The sequence below is a fragment of the Chiloscyllium plagiosum genome, unplaced genomic scaffold (assembly GCF_037043375.1).
Source record: "Chiloscyllium plagiosum isolate Xiang-an unplaced genomic scaffold, Cpla_swu_hap1 HiC_scaffold_3, whole genome shotgun sequence".
Lineage (NCBI taxonomy): Eukaryota > Metazoa > Chordata > Chondrichthyes > Orectolobiformes > Hemiscylliidae > Chiloscyllium > Chiloscyllium plagiosum.
Window position 1 is genome coordinate 138292406 of NW_028270141.1, and position 728 is coordinate 138293133.

Consider the following 728-nt stretch of genomic DNA (forward strand, 5'->3'; position numbering starts at 1 on the left):
TTGCTGTTGGATGTGATTCCCACTGTGTGTTTCATTTTGCATTTTAAGCATTCCAATGTGCCACCCACTGCTGCTGCTGCTGCTGCTGACCCTCTCTCTGCTGCTAGTGAGCCACCCCCCCACCCACAAATACATAGGGCCCATGGTATCAGGAGATCTCACGGGCTGTAAATAAGGTGTGATGACCCTCAGAGGTCTCCATTTGTAATGAGTTGCAGCAAGTTTCTGATGTTACTCAAATCAGCCATTCCAGGCTGAAGCAACTGCTCCATAAATGTCCCCACTGTTGCTGACCACAGGTTTGTTAGTTTCACCCTTTACACTGCTCCTGTCAGGTCAGTTTCACTCGCCAACTATGTGGTGTTTCAGACTGACCCTCTCCAACCCAGCAGGTTGCCTACAATGTTGGCAAGGAGGGATTCTCGTTTAAAGGGCTTTTAAACTACTACGATTTCTTGTCATACCCGAATGTAACTCTCTGTGCACCCAAACAACCTGTGGGAAACAGGAAGGAGATGGAAACTTTTTAGAAGTTAATATTTATTCACAAGGTGAGCATCACTGACAAGGCAAACAGTTACTGTCTGTCCATACTTGCTCTTGATTGGGAGCTGGTTTCAGGAACTGATGAACGAACAGCGCTCCTAAAGCTTGTGATTTCAAATTAACCTGTTGGACTCTAGCCTTGTGCGTCCCAGTCCAAAAAACATTGGGTTGATGGATTTAAG